A 21,050-nucleotide genomic window follows, 5' to 3' on the forward strand; every position below is an offset into this window, starting at 1 on the left:
TCTGGAAAGTAGGACATGGGCCATTGCAAAAATATTAATGGAGAAGCTGGGGATTGAACCCAGGACCTCATACATGCAAAGCATGTATAAAAATAACATCTCTGTTTCCTGTGAGAATTTCAACATTCTGGAAAGTAGGAGTTGTGTAATGTGAATTTGGCACACAAATACTCAGTGGAGAACCTTGGGATTGAACCAAGGACCTCATACTAAAATAGCATGCACTCCCCCTCTGAGCTTCGATCCCATTTTATTTGCAGATAAAATGCAATATTAATACAATGTACTTTTTATATACACCACTCCATTGAAACTACAATGAAATGATAGCAGCAATTCTAAATACAAGCAAGTATGGACAGTCATCTAACCCATGAACTTCAGTTTTTGAAAATGATGCAATTGAAATTGGCAACCATGCCACTTCTGTTCCATAAATGTACGAACAGGGATTGAACACATGTTCTTCAGATTACAAGAGCAAATTATTTAGCACATCTCTGTTTCCTGCTGAGAATTTCAACATTCTGGAAAGTAGGACATGGGCCATCATTGCAAAAATATTAATGGAGAAGCTGGGGATTGAACCCAGGACCTCATACATGCAAAGCATGCGCTCTACCACTGAGCTACATCCCCTTTCTGGGAAAGAAGAAAATGTTTCTTTTTTTTTTTTATTTGACCTATAATTAACCAGGTAAGCTAGTTGAGAACAAGTTTTCATATTCAACTGCGACCTGGCCACACAGAGTTACAGATGGAATAAACAAGCGTACAGTCAATAACACAATAGAAGAAAAAAAAGAAAGTCTATATACAGTGCGTGCAAATGGAGGTAAGGCAATAAATAGGCCATAGTAGCGAAGTATTTACAATTTAGCAAATTAACACTGGAGTGATAGATGAGCAGATGATGATATGCAAATAGAAATACAGGTGTGCAAAGAGCAGAAAGTATATTAAAACAATATGGGGATGAGGTAGGTAGATTGGATGGGCTATTTACAGAAAGGCTTTGTACAGCTTCAGCGATCAGTTAGCTGCTCAGATAGCCGATGTTTAAAGTTAGCAGTGTTGCCAACACCTCAGTAAGGAAAGTAGCTATTGGCTGTCCTAAAAGTTGCTAGAAGTTGCTAAATGATGTCAGCACCTAATTTGCATAATTGTCCATGTGCATGTAATTGTGATGGACACTGTAGGAGTGAGGAATAACATTGTGGAAGAGACAAAAAGTGAGTAAAATGAAAATGTCTGCAAGTATTCAGAGTGGTCTGAATACTTGCTAAATACAGCGACTAAGTCGCTAAGTTGGCAACACTGAAAGTTAGTGAGGGAAATATGTCTCCAGCTTCAGCGATTTTTGCAATTCGTTCCAGTCATTGTCAGCAGAGAACTGGAAGGAAAGGCGGCCAAAGGAGGTGTTGGCTTTGGGGATGACCAGTGAGATATACCTGCTGGAGCGCGTGCTACGGGTGGGTGTTGTTATCGTGACCAGTGAGCTGAGATAAGGCGGAGCTTTACCTAGCATAGACTAAAAAGATGACCTGGAACCAGTGGGTCTGGCGACGAATATGTAGCGAGGGCCAGCCGACTAGAGCATACAGGTCGTTGTGGCCATATCAATACAATTGACCCTTTCTTTACACTGTTCTAATGAAAGTACATTGCCATAATATCATCTAGCTTCCATAAACATCGAACAAGGCTTGAACCCAGGATTGAACCCATGTGCTTCAGTTTACAAAAACAGATGACTTAGCACATCTATTTCCTTCTTAAAATGTCAACATTCTCAAAAGTAGAGTTGTGCAAAAGCTAATTTCACAACTAAATATACTCACCAGAGAATTAACTTCGGAGCGCATGCATTTCAAGTATTAGCTCTACCGTAGAGGCACATCCCCTTACTATATAATAGCAGGGTTGCCATTTTGAGAACTTTTTTTTTCTTCAAAGTCCTTCAGTGAAAGAACCTTCCCATGGTACCCAGCTATCTTTCAGTAAGGCACGGATGGGATTTGAACCCATGATCTTCGGTTTACAAGACCGACGCCTTACCGCTTGGCCACCATGCCACTCTATGCTGCAAGATATTTATCAACATTCTGGAAAGTTGTAGTTGTATAATGTGAATTTGGCACACAAATAACATCTCTGTTTCATGTGAGAATTGCAACATTCTGGAAAGTAGGACATGGGCCATTGCAAAAATATTAATGGAGAAGCTGGGGATTGAACCCAGGACCTCATACATGCAAAGCATGTATAAAAATAACATCTCTGTTTGCTGTGAGAATTTCAACATTCTGGAAAGTAGGAGTTGTGTAATGTGAATTTGGCACACAAATACTCAGTGGAGAACCTTGGGATTGAACCAAGGACCTCATACTAAAATAGCATGCACTCCCCCTCTGAGCTTCGATCCCATTTTATTTGCAGATAAAATGCAATATTAATACAATGTACTTTTTATATACACCACTCCATTGAAACTACAATGAAATGATAGCAGCAATTCTAAATACAAGCAAGTATGGACAGTCATCTAACCCATGAACTTCAGTTTTTGAAAATGATGCAATTGAAATTGGCAACCATGCCACTTCTGTTCCATAAATGTACGAACAGGGATTGAACACATGTTCTTCAGATTACAAGAGCAAATTATTTAGCACATCTCTGTTTCCTGCTGAGAATTTCAACATTCTGGAAAGTAGGACATGGGCCATCATTGCAAAAATATTAATGGAGAAGCTGGGGATTGAACCCAGGACCTCATACATGCAAAGCATGCGCTCTACCAGTGAGCTACATCCCCTTTCTGTGAAAGAAGAAAATGTTTTTTTAATTTTTTTATTTCACCTATAATTAACCAGGTAAGCTAGTTGAGAACAAGTTTTCATATTCAACTGCGACCTGGCCACACAGAGTTACAGATGGAATAAACAAGCGTACAGTCAATAACACAATAGAAGAAAAAAAAGAACGTCTATATACAGTGCGTGCAAATGGAGGTAAGGCAATAAATAGGCCATAGTAGCGAAGTATTTACAATTTAGCAAATTAACACTGGAGTGATAGATGAGCAGATGATGATATGCAAATAGAAATACAGGTGTGCAAAGAGCAGAAAGTATATTAAAACAATATGGGGATGAGGTAGGTAGATTGGATGGGCTATTTACAGAAAGGCTTTGTACAGCTTCAGCGATCAGTTAGCTGCTCAGATAGCCGATGTTTAAAGTTAGCAGTGTTGCCAACACCTCAGTAAGGAAAGTAGCTATTGGCTGTCCTAAAAGTTGCTAGAAGTTGCTAAATGATGTCAGCACCTAATTTGCATAATTGTCCATGTGCATGTAATTGTGATGGACACTGTAGGAGTGAGGAATAACATTGTGGAAGAGACAAAAAGTGAGTAAAATGAAAATGTCTGCAAGTATTCAGAGTGGTCTGAATACTTGCTAAATACAGCGACTAAGTCGCTAAGTTGGCAACACTGAAAGTTAGTGAGGGAAATATGTCTCCAGCTTCAGCGATTTTTGCAATTCGTTCCAGTCATTGTCAGCAGAGAACTGGAAGGAAAGGCGGCCAAAGGAGGTGTTGGCTTTGGGGATGACCAGTGAGATATACCTGCTGGAGCGCGTGCTACGGGTGGGTGTTGTTATCGTGACCAGTGAGCTGAGATAAGGCGGAGCTTTACCTAGCATAGACTAAAAAGATGACCTGGAACCAGTGGGTCTGGCGACGAATATGTAGCGAGGGCCAGCCGACTAGAGCATACAGGTCGTTGTGGCCATATCAATACAATTGACCCTTTCTTACACTGTTCTAATGAAAGTACATTGCCATAATATCATCTAGCTTCCATAAACATCGAACAAGGCTTGAACCCAGGATTGAACCCATGTGCTTCAGTTTACAAAAACAGATGACTTAGCACATCTATTTCCTTCTTAAAATGTCAACATTCTCAAAAGTAGAGTTGTGCAAAAGCTAATTTCACAACTAAATATACTCACCAGAGAATTAACTTCAGAGCGCATGCATTTCAAGTATTAGCTCTACCGTAGAGGCACATCCCCTTACTATATAATAGCAGGGTTGCCATTTTTGAGAACTTTTTTTTTCCTTCAAAGTCCTTCAGTGAAAGAACCTTCCCATGGTACCAGCTATCTTTCAGTAAGGCACGGATGGGATTTGAACCCATGATCTTCGGTTTACAAGACCGACGCCTTACCGCTTGGCCACCATGCCACTCTATGCTGCAAGATATTTATCAACATTCTGGAAAGTTGTAGTTGTATAATGTGAATTTGGCACACAAATAACATCTCTGTTTCCTGTGAGAATTGCAACATTCTGGAAAGTAGGACATGGGCCATTGCAAAAATATTAATGGAGAAGCTGGGGATTGAACCCAGGACCTCATACATGCAAAGCATGTATAAAAATAACATCTCTGTTTCCTGTGAGAATTTCAACATTCTGGAAAGTAGGAGTTGTGTAATGTGAATTTGGCACACAAATACTCAGTGGAGAACCTTGGGATTGAACCAAGGACCTCATACTAAAATAGCATGCACTCCCCCTCTGAGCTTCGATCCCATTTTATTTGCAGATAAATGCAATATTAATACAATGTACTTTTTATATACACCACTCCATTGAAACTACAATGAAATGATAGCAGCAATTCTAAATACAAGCAAGTATGGACAGTCATCTAACCCATGAACTTCAGTTTTTGAAAATGATGCAATTGAAATGGGCAACCATGCCACTTCTGTTCCATAAATGTACGAACAGGGATTGAACACATGTTCTTCAGATTACAAGAGCAAATTATTTAGCACATCTCTGTTTCCTGCTGAGAATTTCAACATTCTGGAAAGTAGGACATGGGCCATCATTGCAAAAATATTAATGGAGAAGCTGGGGATTGAACCCAGGACCTCATACATGCAAAGCATGCGCTCTACCACTGAGCTACATCCCTTTCTGGGAAAGAAGAAAATGTTTTTTTATTTTTTTATTTCACCTATAATTAACCAGGTAAGCTAGTTGAGAACAAGTTTTCATATTCAACTGCGACCTGGCCACACAGAGTTACAGATGGAATAAACAAGCGTACAGTCAATAACACAATAGAAGAAAAAAAAGAAAGTCTATATACAGTGCGTGCAAATGGAGGTAAGGCAATAAATAGGCCATAGTAGCGAAGTATTTACAATTTAGCAAATTAACACTGGAGTGATAGATGAGCAGATGATGATATGCAAATAGAAATACAGGTGTGCAAAGAGCAGAAAGTATATTAAAACAATATGGGGATGAGGTAGGTAGATTGGATGGGCTATTTACAGAAAGGCTTTGTACAGCTTCAGCGATCAGTTAGCTGCTCAGATAGCCGATGTTTAAAGTTAGCAGTGTTGCCAACACCTCAGTAAGGAAAGTAGCTATTGGCTGTCCTAAAAGTTGCTAGAAGTTGCTAAATGATGTCAGCACCTAATTTGCATAATTGTCCATGTGCATGTAATTGTGATGGACACTGTAGGAGTGAGGAATAACATTGTGGAAGAGACAAAAAGTGAGTAAAATGAAAATGTCTGCAAGTATTCAGAGTGGTCTGAATACTTGCTAAATACAGCGACTAAGTCGCTAAGTTGGCAACACTGAAAGTTAGTGAGGGAAATATGTCTCCAGCTTCAGCGATTTTTGCAATTCGTTCCAGTCATTGTCAGCAGAGAACTGGAAGGAAAGGCGGCCAAAGGAGGTGTTGGCTTTGGGGATGACCAGTGAGATATACCTGCTGGAGCGCGTGCTACGGGTGGGTGTTGTTATCGTGACCAGTGAGCTGAGATAAGGCGGAGCTTTACCTAGCATAGACTAAAAAGATGACCTGGAACCAGTGGGTCTGGCGACGAATATGTAGCGAGGGCCAGCCGACTAGAGCATACAGGTCGTTGTGGCCATATCAATACAATTGACCCTTTCTTTACACTGTTCTAATGAAAGTACATTGCCATAATATCATCTAGCTTCCATAAACATCGAACAAGGCTTGAACCCAGGATTGAACCCATGTGCTTCAGTTTACAAAAACAGATGACTTAGCACATCTATTTCCTTCTTAAAATGTCAACATTCTCAAAAGTAGAGTTGTGCAAAAGCTAATTTCACAACTAAATATACTCACCAGAGAATTTGGGGATTAACTTCAGAGCGCATGCATTTCAAGTATTAGCTCTACCGTAGAGGCACGGTAGGCACTTACTATATAATAGCAGGGTTGCCATTTGAGAACTTTTTTTTTCTTCAAGTCCTTCAGTGAAAGATTCCCATGGTACCAGCTATCTTTCAGTAAGGCACGGATGGGATTTGAACCCATGATCTTCGGTTGACAAGACCGACGCCTTACCGCTTGGCCACCATGCCACTCTATGCTGCAAGATATTTATCAACATTCTGGAAAGTTGTAGTTGTATAATGTGAATTTGGCACACAAATAACATCTCTGTTTCCTGTGAGAATTGCAACATTCTGGAAAGTAGGACATGGGCCATTGCAAAAATATTAATGGAGAAGCTGGGGATTGAACCCAGGACCTCATACATGCAAAGCATGTATAAAAATAACATCTCTGTTTGCTGTGAGAATTTCAACATTCTGGAAAGTAGGAGTTGTGTAATGTGAATTTGGCACACAAATACTCAGTGGAGAACCTTGGGATTGAACCAAGGACCTCATACTAAAATAGCATGCACTCCCCCTCTGAGCTTCGATCCCATTTTATTTGCAGATAAAATGCAATATTAATACAATGTACTTTTTATATACACCACTCCATTGAAACTACAATGAAATGATAGCAGCAATTCTAAATATAAGCAAGTATGGACAGTCATCTAACCATGAACTTCAGTTTTTGAAAATGATGCAATTGAAATTGGCAACCATGCCACTTCTGTTCCATAAATGTACGAACAGGGATTGAACACATGTTCTTCAGATTACAAGAGCAAATTATTTAGCACATCTCTGTTTCCTGCTGAGAATTTCAACATTCTGGAAAGTAGGACATGGGCCATCATTGCAAAAATATTAATGGAGAAGCTGGGGATTGAACCCAGGACCTCATACATGCAAAGCATGCGCTCTACCACTGAGCTACATCCCCTTTCTGGGAAAGAAGAAAATGTTTCTTATTTTTTTTTATTTGACCTATAATTAACCAGGTAAGCTAGTTGAGAACAAGTTTTCATATTCAACTGCGACCTGGCCACACAGAGTTACAGATGGAATAAACAAGCGTACAGTCAATAACACAATAGAAGAAAAAAAGAAAGTCTATATACAGTGCGTGCAAATGGAGGTAAGGCAATAAATAGGCCATAGTAGCGAAGTATTTACAATTTAGCAAATTAACACTGGAGTGATAGATGAGCAGATGATGATATGCAAATAGAAATACAGGTGTGCAAAGAGCAGAAAGTATATTAAAACAATATGGGGATGAGGTAGGTAGATTGGATGGGCTATTTACAGAAAGGCTTTGTACAGCTTCAGCGATCAGTTAGCTGCTCAGATAGCCGATGTTTAAAGTTAGCAGTGTTGCCAACACCTCAGTAAGGAAAGTAGCTATTGGCTGTCCTAAAAGTTGCTAGAAGTTGCTAAATGATGTCAGCACCTAATTTGCATAATTGTCCATGTGCATGTAATTGTGATGGACACTGTAGGAGTGAGGAATAACATTGTGGAAGAGACAAAAAGTGAGTAAAATGAAAATGTCTGCAAGTATTCAGAGTGGTCTGAATACTTGCTAAATACAGCGACTAAGTCGCTAAGTTGGCAACACTGAAAGTTAGTGAGGGAAATATGTCTCCAGCTTCAGCGATTTTTGCAATTCGTTCCAGTCATTGTCAGCAGAGAACTGGAAGGAAAGGCGGCCAAAGGAGGTGTTGGCTTTGGGGATGACCAGTGAGATATACCTGCTGGAGCGCGTGCTACGGGTGGGTGTTGTTATCGTGACCAGTGAGCTGAGATAAGGCGGAGCTTTACCTAGCATAGACTAAAAAGATGACCTGGAACCAGTGGGTCTGGCGACGAATATGTAGCGAGGGCCAGCCGACTAGAGCATACAGGTCGTTGTGGCCATATCAATACAATTGACCCTTTCTTTACACTGTTCTAATGAAAGTACATTGCCATAATATCATCTAGCTTCCATAAACATCGAACAAGGCTTGAACCCAGGATTGAACCCATGTGCTTCAGTTTACAAAAACAGATGACTTAGCACATCTATTTCCTTCTTAAAATGTCAACCTTCTCAAAAGTAGAGTTGTGCAAAGCTAATTTCACAACTAAATATACTCACCAGAGAATTTGGGGATTAACTTCAGAGCGCATGCATTTCAAGTATTAGCTCTACCGTAGAGGCACGGTAGGCACTTACTATATAATAGCAGGGTTGCCATTTTGAGAACTTTTTTTTTCTTCAAAGTCCTTCAGTGAAAGAACTTTCCCAGCTAGCGTACCAGCTATCTTTCAGTAAGGCACAGATGGGATTTGAACCATGATCTTCGGTTACAAGACCGACGCCTTACCGCTTGGCCACATGCCACTCTATGCTGCAAGATATTATCAACATTCTGAAAGTTGTAGTTGTATAATGTGAATTTGGGCACACAAATAACATCTCTGTTTCCTGTGAGAATTGCAACATTCTGGAAAGTAGGACATGGGCCATTGCAAAAATATTAATGGAGAAGCTGGGGATTGAACCCAGGACCTCATACATGCAAAGCATGTATAAAAATAACATCTCTGTTTCCTGTGAGAATTTCAACATTCTGGAAAGTAGGAGGTTGTGTAATGTGAATTTGGCACACAAATACTCAGTGGAGAACCTTGGGATGAACCAAGGACCTCATACTAAATAGCATGCACTCCCACCTGTTAGCTTCGATCCCATTTTATTTGCAGATAAAATGCAATATTAATACAATGTACTTTTTATATACACCACTCCCATTGAAACTACAATGAAATGATAGCAGCAATTCTAAATACAAGCAAGTATGGACAGTCATCTAACCCATGAACTTCAGTTTTTGAAATGATGCAATTGAAATTGGCAACCATGCCACTTCTGTTCCATAAATGTACGAACAGGGGATTGAACACATGTTCTTCAGATTACAAGAGCAAATTATTTAGCACATCTCTGTTTTCTGCTGAGAATTTCAACATTCTGGAAAGTAGGACATGGGCCATCATTGCAAAATTATTAATGGAGAAGCTGGGGATTGAACCCAGGACCTCATACATGCAAAGCATGCGCTCTACCACTGAGCTACATCCCCTTTCTGGGAAAGAAGAAAATGTTTCTTTTTTTTTTATTTCACCTATAATTAACCAGGTAAGCTAGTTGAGAACAAGTTTTCATATTCAACTGCGACCTGGCCACACAGAGTTACAGATGGAATAAACAAGCGTACAGTCAATAACACAATAGAAGAAAAAAAAGAAAGTCTATATACAGTGCGTGCAAATGGAGGTAAGGCAATAAATAGGCCATAGTAGCGAAGTATTTACAATTTAGCAAATTAACACTGGAGTGATAGATGAGCAGATGATGATATGCAAATAGAAATACAGGTGTGCAAAGAGCAGAAAGTATATTAAAACAATATGGGGATGAGGTAGGTAGATTGGATGGGCTATTTACAGATAGGCTTTGTACAGCTTCAGCGATCAGTTAGCTGCTCAGATAGCCGATGTTTAAAGTTAGCAGTGTTGCCAACACCTCAGTAAGGAAAGTAGCTATTGGCTGTCCTAAAAGTTGCTAGAAGTTGCTAAATGATGTCAGCACCTAATTTGCATAATTGTCCATGTGCATGTAATTGTGATGGACACTGTAGGAGTGAGGAATAACATTGTGGAAGAGACAAAAAGTGAGTAAAATGAAAATGTCTGCAAGTATTCAGAGTGGTCTGAATACTTGCTAAATACAGCGACTAAGTCGCTAAGTTGGCAACACTGAAAGTTAGTGAGGGAAATATGTCTCCAGCTTCAGCGATTTTTGCAATTCGTTCCAGTCATTGTCAGCAGAGAACTGGAAGGAAAGGCGGCCAAAGGAGGTGTTGGCTTTGGGGATGACCAGTGAGATATACCTGCTGGAGCGCGTGCTACGGGTGGGTGTTGTTATCGTGACCAGTGAGCTGAGATAAGGCGGAGCTTTACCTAGCATAGACTAAAAAGATGACCTGGAACCAGTGGGTCTGGCGACGAATATGTAGCGAGGGCCAGCCGACTAGAGCATACAGGTCGTTGTGGCCATATCAATACATTTGACCCTTTCTTTACACTGTTCTAATGAAAGTACATTGCCATAATATCATCTAGCTTCCATAAACATCGAACAAGGCTTGAACCCAGGATTGAACCCATGTGCTTCAGTTTACAAAAACAGATGACTTAGCACATCTATTTCCTTCTTAAAATGTCAACATTCTCAAAAGTAGAGTTGTGCAAAAGCTAATTTCACAACTAAATATACTCACCAGAGAATTTGGGGATTAACTTCAGAGCGCATGCATTTCAAGTATTAGCTCTACCGTAGAGGCACATCCCCTTACTATATAATAACAGGGTTGCCATTTTGAGAACTTTTCTTTTCTTCAAAGTCCTTCAGTGAAAGAACCTTCCCATGGTACCAGCTATCTTTCAGTAAGGCACGGATGGGATTTGAACCCATGATCTTTGGTTTACAAGACTGACGCCTTACCGCTTGGCCACCATGCCACTCTATGCTGCAAGATATTTATCAACATTCTGGAAAGTTGTAGTTGTATAATGTGAATTTGGCACACAAATAACATCTCTGTTTCCTGTGAGAATTGCAACATTCTGGAAAGTAGGACATGGGCCATTGCAAAAATATTAATGGAGAAGCTGGGGATTGAACCCAGGACCTCATACATGCAAAGCATGTATAAAAATAACATCTCTGTTTCCTGTGAGAATTTCAACATTCTGGAAAGTAGGAGTTGTGTAATGTGAATTTGGCACACAAATACTCAGTGGAGAACCTTGGGATTGAACCAAGGACCTCATACTAAAATAGCATGCACTCCCACCTGTTAGCTTCGATCCCATTTTATTTGCAGATAAAATGCAATATTAATACAATGTACTTTTTATATACACCACTCCATTGAAACTACAATGAAATGATAGCAGCAATTCTAAATACAAGCAAGTATGGACAGTCATCTAACCCATGAACTTCAGTTTTTGAAAATGATGCAATTGAAATTGGCAACCATGCCACTTCTGTTCCATAAATGTACGAACAGGGATTGAACACATGTTCTTCAGATTACAAGAGCAAATTATTTAGCACATCTCTGTTTTCTGCTGAGAATTTCAACATTCTGGAAAGTAGGACATGGGCCATCATTGCAAAATTATTAATGGAGAAGCTGGGGATTGAACCCAGGACCTCATACATGCAAAGCATGCGCTCTACCACTGAGCTACATCCCCTTTCTGGGAAAGAAGAAAATGTTTCTTATTTTTTTTTATTTCACCTATAATTAACCAGGTAAGCTAGTTGAGAACAAGTTTTCATATTCAACTGCGACCTGGCCACACAGAGTTACAGATGGAATAAACAAGCGTACAGTCAATAACACAATAGAAGAAAAAAAAGAAAGTCTATATACAGTGCGTGCAAATGGAGGTAAGGCAATAAATAGGCCATAGTAGCGAAGTATTTACAATTTAGCAAATTAACACTGGAGTGATAGATGAGCAGATGATGATATGCAAATAGAAATACAGGTGTGCAAAGAGCAGAAAGTATATTAAAACAATATGGGGATGAGGTAGGTAGATTGGATGGGCTATTTACAGAAAGGCTTTGTACAGCTTCAGCGATCAGTTAGCTGCTCAGATAGCCGATGTTTAAAGTTAGCAGTGTTGCCAACACCTCAGTAAGGAAAGTAGCTATTGGCTGTCCTAAAAGTTGCTAGAAGTTGCTAAATGATGTCAGCACCTAATTTGCATAATTGTCCATGTGCATGTAATTGTGATGGACACTGTAGGAGTGAGGAATAACATTGTGGAAGAGACAAAAAGTGAGTAAAATGAAAATGTCTGCAAGTATTCAGAGTGGTCTGAATACTTGCTAAATACAGCGACTAAGTCGCTAAGTTGGCAACACTGAAAGTTAGTGAGGGAAATATGTCTCCAGCTTCAGCGATTTTTGCAATTCGTTCCAGTCATTGTCAGCAGAGAACTGGAAGGAAAGGCGGCCAAAGGAGGTGTTGGCTTTGGGGATGACCAGTGAGATATACCTGCTGGAGCGCGTGCTACGGGTGGGTGTTGTTATCGTGACCAGTGAGCTGAGATAAGGCGGAGCTTTACCTAGCATAGACTAAAAAGATGACCTGGAACCAGTGGGTCTGGCGACGAATATGTAGCGAGGGCCAGCCGACTAGAGCATACAGGTCGTTGTGGCCATATCAATACAATTGACCCTTTCTTTACACTGTTCTAATGAAAGTACATTGCCATAATATCATCTAGCTTCCATAAACATCGAACAAGGCTTGAACCCAGGATTGAACCCATGTGCTTCAGTTTACAAAAACAGATGACTTAGCACATCTATTTCCTTCTTAAAATGTCAACATTTTCTCAAAAGTAGAGTTGTGCAAAAGCTAATTTCACAACTAAATATACTCACCAGAGAATTTGGGGATTAACTTCAGAGCGCATGCATTTCAAGTATTAGCTCTACCGTAGAGGCACGGTAGGCACTTACTATATAATAGCAGGGTTGCCATTTTGAGAACTTTTTTTTTCTTCAAAGTCCTTCAGTGAAAGATTCCCATGGTACCAGCTATCTTTCAGTAAGGCACGGATGGGATTTGAACCCATGATCTTCGGTTGACAAGACCGACACCTTACCGCTTGGCCACCATGCCACTCTATGCTGCAAGATATTTATCAACATTCTGGAAAGTTGTAGTTGTATAATGTGAATTTGGCACACAAATAACATCTCTGTTTCCTGTGAGAATTGCAACATTCTGGAAAGTAGGACATGGGCCATTGCAAAAATATTAATGGAGAAGCTGGGGATTGAACCCAGGACCTCATACATGCAAAGCATGTATAAAAATAACATCTCTGTTTGCTGTGAGAATTTCAACATTCTGGAAAGTAGGAGTTGTGTAATGTGAATTTGGCACACAAATACTCAGTGGAGAACCTTGGGATTGAACCAAGGACCTCATACTAAAATAGCATGCACTCCCCCTCTGAGCTTCGATCCCATTTTATTTGCAGATAAAATGCAATATTAATACAATGTACTTTTTATATACACCACTCCATTGAAACTACAATGAAATGATAGCAGCAATTCTAAATACAAGCAAGTATGGACAGTCATCTAACCCATGAACTTCAGTTTTTGAAAATGATGCAATTGAAATTGGCAACCATGCCACTTCTGTTCCATAAATGTACGAACAGGGATTGAACACATGTTCTTCAGATTACAAGAGCAAATTATTTAGCACATCTCTGTTTCCTGCTGAGAATTTCAACATTCTGGAAAGTAGGACATGGGCCATCATTGCAAAAATATTAATGGAGAAGCTGGGGTTTGAACCCAGGACCTCATACATGCAAAGCATGCGCTCTACCACTGAGCTACATCCCTTTCTGGGAAAGAAGAAAATGTTTCTTTTTTTTATTTATTTCACCTATAATTAACCAGGTAAGCTAGTTGAGAACAAGTTTTCATATTCAACTGCGACCTGGCCACACAGAGTTACAGATGGAATAAACAAGCGTACAGTCAATAACACAATAGAAGAAAAAAAAGAAAGTCTATATACAGTGTGTGCAAATGGAGGTAAGGCAATAAATAGGCCATAGTAGCGAAGTATTTACAATTTAGCAAATTAACACTGGAGTGATAGATGAGCAGATGATGATATGCAAATAGAAATACAGGTGTGCAAAGAGCAGAAAGTATATTAAAACAATATGGGGATGAGGTAGGTAGATTGGATGGGCTATTTACAGAAAGGCTTTGTACAGCTTCAGCGATCAGTTAGCTGCTCAGATAGCCGATGTTTAAAGTTAGCAGTGTTGCCAACACCTCAGTAAGGAAAGTAGCTATTGGCTGTCCTAAAAGTTGCTAGAAGTTGCTAAATGATGTCAGCACCTAATTTGCATAATTGTCCATGTGCATGTAATTGTGATGGACACTGTAGGAGTGAGGAATAACATTGTGGAAGAGACAAAAAGTGAGTAAAATGAAAATGTCTGCAAGTATTCAGAGTGGTCTGAATACTTGCTAAATACAGCGACTAAGTCGCTAAGTTGGCAACACTGAAAGTTAGTGAGGGAAATATGTCTCCAGCTTCAGCGATTTTTGCAATTCGTTCCAGTCATTGTCAGCAGAGAACTGGAAGGAAAGGCGGCCAAAGGAGGTGTTGGCTTTGGGGATGACCAGTGAGATATACCTGCTGGAGCGCGTGCTACGGGTGGGTGTTGTTATCGTGACCAGTGAGCTGAGATAAGGCGGAGCTTTACCTAGCATAGACTAAAAAGATGACCTGGAACCAGTGGGTCTGGCGACGAATATGTAGCGAGGGCCAGCCGACTAGAGCATACAGGTCGTTGTGGCCATATCAATACAATTGACCCTTTCTTTACACTGTTCTAATGAAAGTACATTGCCATAATATCATCTAGCTTCCATAAACATCGAACAAGGCTTGAACCCAGGATTGAACCCATGTGCTTCAGTTTACAAAAACAGATGACTTAGCACATCTATTTCCTTCTTAAAATGTCAACATTCTCAAAAGTAGAGTTGTGCAAAAGCTAATTTCACAACTAAATATACTCACCAGAGAATTTGGGGATTAACTTCAGAGCACATGCATTTCAAGTATTAGCTCTACCGTAGAGGCACGGTAGGCACTTACTATATAATAGCAGGGTTGCCATTTTGAGAACTTTTTTTTTCTTCAAAGTCCTTCAGTGAAAGATTCCCATGGTACCAGCTATCTTTCAGTAAGGCACGGATGGGATTTGAACCCATGATCTTCGGTTGACAAGACCGACACCTTACCGCTTGGCCACCATGCCACTCTATGCTGCAAGATATTTATCAACATTCTGGAAAGTTGTAGTTGTATAATGTGAATTTGGCACACAAATAACATCTCTGTTTCCTGTGAGAATTGCAACATTCTGGAAAGTAGGACATGGGCCATTGCAAAAATATTAATGGAGAAGCTGGGGATTGAACCCAGGACCTCATACATGCAAAGCATGTATAAAAATAACATCTCTGTTTGCTGTGAGAATTTCAACATTCTGGAAAGTAGGAGTTGTGTAATGTGAATTTGGCACACAAATACTCAGTGGAGAACCTTGGGATTGAACCAAGGACCTCATACTAAAATAGCATGCACTCCCCCTCTGAGCTTCGATCCCATTTTATTTGCAGATAAAATGCAATATTAATACAATGTACTTTTTATATACACCACTCCATTGAAACTACAATGAAATGATAGCAGCAATTCTAAATACAAGCAAGTATGGACAGTCATCTAACCCATGAACTTCAGTTTTTGAAAATGATGCAATTGAAATTGGCAACCATGCCACTTCTGTTCCATAAATGTACGAACAGGGATTGAACACATGTTCTTCAGATTACAAGAGCAAATTATTTAGCACATCTCTGTTTCCTGCTGAGAATTTCAACATTCTGGAAAGTAGGACATGGGCCATCATTGCAAAAATATTAATGGAGAAGCTGGGGTTTGAACCCAGGACCTCATACATGCAAAGCATGCGCTCTACCACTGAGCTACATCCCCTTTCTGGGAAAGAAGAAAATGTTTCTTTTTTTTTTTATTTCACCTATAATTAACCAGGTAAGCTAGTTGAGAACAAGTTTTCATATTCAACTGCGACCTGGCCACACAGAGTTACAGATGGAATAAACAAGCGTACAGTCAATAACACAATAGAAGAAAAAAAAGAAAGTCTATATACAGTGCGTGCAAATGGAGGTAAGGCAATAAATAGGCCATAGTAGCGAAGTATTTACAATTTAGCAAATTAACACTGGAGTGATAGATGAGCAGATGATGATGTGCAAATAGAAATACAGGTGTGCAAAGAGCAGAAAGTATATTAAAACAATATGGGGATGAGGTAGGTAGATTGGATGGGCTATTTACAGAAAGGCTTTGTACAGCTTCAGCGATCAGTTAGCTGCTCAGATAGCCGATGTTTAAAGTTAGCAGTGTTGCCAACACCTCAGTAAGGAAAGTAGCTATTGGCTGTCCTAAAAGTTGCTAGAAGTTGCTAAATGATGTCAGCACCTAATTTGCATAATTGTCCATGTGCATGTAATTGTGATGGACACTGTAGGAGTGAGGAATAACATTGTGGAAGAGACAAAAAGTGAGTAAAATGAAAATGTCTGCAAGTATTCAGAGTGGTCTGAATACTTGCTAAATACAGCGACTAAGTCGCTAAGTTGGCAACACTGAAAGTTAGTGAGGGAAATATGTCTCCAGCTTCAGCGATTTTTGCAATTCGTTCCAGTCATTGTCAGCAGAGAACTGGAAGGAAAGGCGGCCAAAGGAGGTGTTGGCTTTGGGGATGACCAGTGAGATATACCTGCTGGAGCGCGTGCTACGGGTGGGTGTTGTTATCGTGACCAGTGAGCTGAGATAAGGCGGAGCTTTACCTAGCATAGACTAAAAAGATGACCTGGAACCAGTGGGTCTGGCGACGAATATGTAGCGAGGGCCAGCCGACTAGAGCATACAGGTCGTTGTGGCCATATCAATACAATTGACCCTTTCTTTACACTGTTCTAATGAAAGTACATTGCCATAATATCATCTAGCTTCCATAAACATCGAACAAGGCTTGAACCCAGGATTGAACCCATGTGCTTCAGTTTACAAAAACAGATGACTTAGCACATCTATTTCCTTCTTAAAATGTCAACATTCTCAAAAGTAGAGTTGTGCAAAAGCTAATTTCACAACTAAATATACTCACCAGAGAATTTGGGGATTAACTTCAGAGCGCATGCATTTCAAGTATTAGCTCTACCGTAGAGGCACGGTAGGCACTTACTATATAATAGCAGGGTTGCCATTTTGAGAACTTTTTTTTTCTTCAAAGTCCTTCAGTGAAAGAACCTTCCCATGGTACCAGCTATCTTTCAGTAAGGCACGGATGGGATTTGAACCCATGATCTTCGGTTTACAAGACCGACGCCTTACCGCTTGGCCACCATGCCACTCTATGCTGCAAGATATTTATCAACATTCTGGAAAGTTGTAGTTGTATAATGTGAATTTGGCACACAAATAACATCTCTGTTTCCTGTGAGAATTGCAACATTCTGGAAAGTAGGACATGGGCCATTGCAAAAATATTAATGGAGAAGCTGGGGATTGAACCCAGGACCTCATACATGCAAAGCATGTATAAAAATAACATCTCTGTTTCCTGTGAGAATTTCAACATTCTGGAAAGTAGGAGTTGTGTAATGTGAATTTGGCACACAAATACTCAGTGGAGAACCTTGGGATTGAACCAAGGACCTCATACTAAAATAGCATGCACTCCCCCTCTGAGCTTCGATCCCATTTTATTTGCAGATAAAATGCAATATTAATACAATGTACTTTTTATATACACCACTCCATTGAAACTACAATGAAATGATAGCAGCAATTCTAAATACAAGCAAGTATGGACAGTCATCTAACCCATGAACTTCAGTTTTTGAAAATGATGCAATTGAAATTGGCAACCATGCCACTTCTGTTCCATCAATGTACGAACAGGGATTGAACACATGTTCTTCAGATTACAAGAGCAAATTATTTAGCACATCTCTGTTTCCTGCTGAGAATTTCAACATTCTGGAAAGTAGGACATGGGCCATCATTGCAAAAATATTAATGGAGAAGCTGGGGTTGAACCCAGGACCTCATACATGCAAAGCATGCGCTCTACCACTGAGCTACATCCCCTTTCTGGGAAAGAAGAAAATGTTTCTTTTTTTTATTTATTTCACCTATATTAACCAGGTAAGCTAGTTGAGAACAAGTTTTCATATTCAACTGCGACCTGGCCACACAGAGTTACAGATGGAATAAACAAGCGTACAGTCAATAACACAATAGAAGAAAAAAAAGAAAGTCTATATACAGTGCGTGCAAATGGAGGTAAGGCAATAAATAGGCCATAGTAGCGAAGTATTTACAATTTAGCAAATTAACACTGGAGTGATAGATGAGCAGATGATGATGTGCAAATAGAAATACAGGTGTGCAAAGAGCAGAAAGTATATTAAAACAATATGGGGATGAGGTAGGTAGATTGGATGGGCTATTTACAGAAAGGCTTTGTACAGCTTCAGCGATCAGTTAGCTGCTCAGATAGCCGATGTTTAAAGTTAGCAGTGTTGCCAACACCTCAGTAAGGAAAGTAGCTATTGGCTGTCCTAAAAGTTGCTAGAAGTTGCTAATTGATGTCAGCACCTAATTTGCATAATTGTCCATGTGCATGTAATTGTGATGGACACTGTAGGAGTGAGGAATAACATTGTGGAAGAGACAAAAAGTGAGTAAAATGAAAATGTCTGCAAGTATTCAGAGTGGTCTGAATACTTGCTAAATACAGCGACTAAGTCGCTAAGTTGGCAACACTGAAAGTTAGTGAGGGAAATATGTCTCCAGCTTCAGCGATTTTTGCAATTCGTTCCAGTCATTGTCAGCAGAGAACTGGAAGGAAAGGCGGCCAAAGGAGGTGTTGGCTTTGGGGATGACCAGTGAGATATACCTGCTGGAGCGCGTGCTACGGGTGGGTGTTGTTATCGTGACCAGTGAGCTGAGATAAGGCGGAGCTTTACCTAGCATAGACTAAAAAGATGACCTGGAACCAGTGGGTCTGGCGACGAATATGTAGCGAGGGCCAGCCGACTAGAGCATACAGGTCGTTGTGGCCATATCAATACAATTGACCCTTTCTTTACACTGTTCTAATGAAAGTACATTGCCATAATATCATCTAGCTTCCATAAACATCGAACAAGGCTTGAACCCAGGATTGAACCCATGTGCTTTACAAAAACAGATGACTTAGCACATCTATTTCCTTCTTAAAATGTCAACATTCTGGAAAGTAGAGTTGTGCAAAAGCTAATTTCACAACTAAATATACTCATCAGAGAATTTGGGGATTAACTTCAGAGCGCATGCATTTCAAGTAATTCTCAGCAGGAAACAGAGATGTGCTAAATAATTTGCTCTTGTAATCTGAAGAACATGTGTTCAATCCCTGTTTGTACATTTATGGAACAGAAGTGGCATGGTTGCCAATTTCAATTGCATCATTTTCAAAACTGAAGTTCATGGGTTAGATGACTGTCCATACTTGCTTGTATTTAGAATTGCTGCTATCATTTCATTGTAGTTTCAATGGAGTGGTGTATATAAAAAGTACATTGTATTAAAGATGCATTAGCGACTTTTTCCAAAAAACACCTGCCTGTCGCCAGGGAAACGGTGGTTGGGTGGGGGTGGAGGGCTGGCTTTTGCCAACCCGCTGAGGTCTGTCGAGACACTTGTCCCGGCGGTTGACGGAGGACATTAGAGACGTGATGGAGGCCCAGCAAAGTCTTCCGTTAAGTTTTTCGGAAGATGGCGCGGTAGGACGGATGTGCCCGGGGGCTTCTCTCTCGTTCAACATGCAGAGAAAGCAATCCGAAAATCTACGCCTAAACTTTGATTCAACAAGTCAAAGTACGTTTCTAGTTAGTGCTCAGGTACCCTAAAATGTCATTAAACTATAATATTTCATACGGAAAGAAGTATGTTCAATAGGAAAGCAATATTAGCAGGTGCGCATCCTCCTCATTGCACGCGCAAACACAGATTTCCAAACTAGTGTCGTTGTAGAAATGTACGGTCCCTTACTAGACGTCCGAAAACATTTGTAAAATTTGCGGACGGCGTCGGGCCGTGTGGCAGGGCCGGATCTTCCAAGAAGTCATCAAACGAACTATTTCGGACATTCGTTTTCGTTTGATAAAATATTCCAATTTTGGTCATTTTTCCACTGTCCCGGTAAATCCCACAAGAGGGCGAATGGAATCATATTGCGAATGTACAAAACATCACGAATCACGACGTGGCCTTATCTGCTAAACGGAAAAGACTTCGAAGACGAAACTTGGTGAGCATAGGTTTGGCATAATGGGCAGTTGGTCCCGAACAAGATGGCGTTTAGGCCTCAACATTTTTTGAGTTATGGCCATTTTTCTGGGATTAAAGGTCAAAAATGAAAATAGAAAAATAATTTGACCGCTTCACGTCAAAGTAAGTGAACCTACGGTGTCAATAAAAAAAGAAACAGCCATTTATCTATCGTCATTTAAGAGAAATCGTCAAATTGGTGATGTTCAAAAATATATATATTTTTTTAACAGTTACAAATCCAGTTGCAGCGTGTTCATACGAATCTTTTTAAAGTCTGCTTCGGAGCTCTGCGAGATTTCTGTGATAACACACACACACACACTAAACCCTCCGTAAATAAGTCAGTTCTTAACGTAAAGACTTAACTCAATATTCTATAATTGCCTACCCCAAGGAGGATATGTGTTCACTTTCAGCTTCCTGTGTAAACCGGAAGTGCCTTAAAATGGCGTTATAGGTGCTGTTTCAAAGGGTTAAAAAGGTCAGATCTTTTCAAAACTTCATATGTGTGATTAGGCAACCCTCATGAACTGTAAGTCAGTCATTTCTCCCAACAGATGTCAAAGAAAAGCTATCTCTCACACACACACCAGCAAGGATGGAGTTGACAAAGTGGCGGTGCTTAAGACACACAGCCTGCAATGGATTTCCTATTCTTCAAGGCCGTGCCGATTCAACGAGATGCCCCGCTTGACCGTAGCTCGCTCTGAG

At 40.1% G+C, this 21,050-nt stretch overlaps 16 non-coding genes across 16 annotated transcripts; all 16 read right to left on the reverse strand.

Annotated features, from left to right (window-relative positions):
- Window positions 1-567: 567 nt before the first annotated feature.
- On the reverse strand, window positions 568-639 carry trnaa-ugc. Its single transcript has one exon. It is a non-coding gene; the product is annotated as a tRNA-Ala (tRNA).
- Window positions 640-2,003: 1,364 nt separating this feature from the next.
- trnat-ugu lies at window positions 2,004-2,075 on the reverse strand. Its single transcript has one exon. It is a non-coding gene; the product is annotated as a tRNA-Thr (tRNA).
- A 671-nt stretch (window positions 2,076-2,746) lies between these two features.
- On the reverse strand, window positions 2,747-2,818 carry trnaa-ugc. Its single transcript has one exon. It is a non-coding gene; the product is annotated as a tRNA-Ala (tRNA).
- A 1,364-nt stretch (window positions 2,819-4,182) lies between these two features.
- trnat-ugu lies at window positions 4,183-4,254 on the reverse strand. The gene has a single exon. It is a non-coding gene; the product is annotated as a tRNA-Thr (tRNA).
- A 670-nt stretch (window positions 4,255-4,924) lies between these two features.
- trnaa-ugc lies at window positions 4,925-4,996 on the reverse strand. Its single transcript has one exon. It is a non-coding gene; the product is annotated as a tRNA-Ala (tRNA).
- A 1,367-nt stretch (window positions 4,997-6,363) lies between these two features.
- Window positions 6,364-6,435, reverse strand: trnat-ugu. The gene has a single exon. It is a non-coding gene; the product is annotated as a tRNA-Thr (tRNA).
- A 670-nt stretch (window positions 6,436-7,105) lies between these two features.
- On the reverse strand, window positions 7,106-7,177 carry trnaa-ugc. The gene has a single exon. It is a non-coding gene; the product is annotated as a tRNA-Ala (tRNA).
- Window positions 7,178-9,293: 2,116 nt separating this feature from the next.
- trnaa-ugc lies at window positions 9,294-9,365 on the reverse strand. The gene has a single exon. It is a non-coding gene; the product is annotated as a tRNA-Ala (tRNA).
- Window positions 9,366-10,734: 1,369 nt separating this feature from the next.
- trnat-ugu lies at window positions 10,735-10,806 on the reverse strand. The gene has a single exon. It is a non-coding gene; the product is annotated as a tRNA-Thr (tRNA).
- A 672-nt stretch (window positions 10,807-11,478) lies between these two features.
- Window positions 11,479-11,550, reverse strand: trnaa-ugc. The gene has a single exon. It is a non-coding gene; the product is annotated as a tRNA-Ala (tRNA).
- Window positions 11,551-12,923: 1,373 nt separating this feature from the next.
- trnat-ugu lies at window positions 12,924-12,995 on the reverse strand. The gene has a single exon. It is a non-coding gene; the product is annotated as a tRNA-Thr (tRNA).
- A 671-nt stretch (window positions 12,996-13,666) lies between these two features.
- On the reverse strand, window positions 13,667-13,738 carry trnaa-ugc. Its single transcript has one exon. It is a non-coding gene; the product is annotated as a tRNA-Ala (tRNA).
- A 1,370-nt stretch (window positions 13,739-15,108) lies between these two features.
- On the reverse strand, window positions 15,109-15,180 carry trnat-ugu. The gene has a single exon. It is a non-coding gene; the product is annotated as a tRNA-Thr (tRNA).
- A 671-nt stretch (window positions 15,181-15,851) lies between these two features.
- trnaa-ugc lies at window positions 15,852-15,923 on the reverse strand. Its single transcript has one exon. It is a non-coding gene; the product is annotated as a tRNA-Ala (tRNA).
- Window positions 15,924-17,296: 1,373 nt separating this feature from the next.
- Window positions 17,297-17,368, reverse strand: trnat-ugu. The gene has a single exon. It is a non-coding gene; the product is annotated as a tRNA-Thr (tRNA).
- A 671-nt stretch (window positions 17,369-18,039) lies between these two features.
- Window positions 18,040-18,110, reverse strand: trnaa-ugc. The gene has a single exon. It is a non-coding gene; the product is annotated as a tRNA-Ala (tRNA).
- Window positions 18,111-21,050: the final 2,940 nt, after the last annotated feature.

The sequence above is a fragment of the Oncorhynchus mykiss genome, unplaced genomic scaffold (genome assembly GCF_013265735.2).
Source record: "Oncorhynchus mykiss isolate Arlee unplaced genomic scaffold, USDA_OmykA_1.1 un_scaffold_349, whole genome shotgun sequence".
Lineage (NCBI taxonomy): Eukaryota > Metazoa > Chordata > Actinopteri > Salmoniformes > Salmonidae > Oncorhynchus > Oncorhynchus mykiss.